The sequence below is a fragment of the Triticum dicoccoides genome, chromosome 7A, assembly GCF_002162155.2.
Source record: "Triticum dicoccoides isolate Atlit2015 ecotype Zavitan chromosome 7A, WEW_v2.0, whole genome shotgun sequence".
In the NCBI taxonomy this organism is placed as follows: domain Eukaryota; kingdom Viridiplantae; phylum Streptophyta; class Magnoliopsida; order Poales; family Poaceae; genus Triticum; species Triticum dicoccoides.
In genome coordinates, this window is record NC_041392.1 from 1,578,933 (window position 1) to 1,579,298 (window position 366).

A 366-nucleotide genomic window follows, 5' to 3' on the forward strand; every position below is an offset into this window, starting at 1 on the left:
AAGCATTGAAGAAGTGGGTCGCTTATAAGGAAGAAAGATGACTATAGTATTGATAAAATCCCCACTCACAGAAGAGAAACCATCTCTTAATTTAAACCCGGGCATGGACAACCCGGCCCGGCAGCCCGACCCGACCCCGTCCCAAAAAACCCAGGTCGGGCCGGGCCGGGCTTGTGTTCGGGCTGGGCTCGGGCCTGGAAAACAGAGCATGTCTAATTTTTGGGCCGGGCTCCAAAATTAACCCGAACGAAAGCCTGGCCCGGCCCGAGCATTTGCTACAAAGAGGCTGAGAAGCAGCGATCCAGCCCAACAGGCTGGCCTTCTAGCCCACAAACCACCTAACCGGCTAACCCTAATGCCTACCCC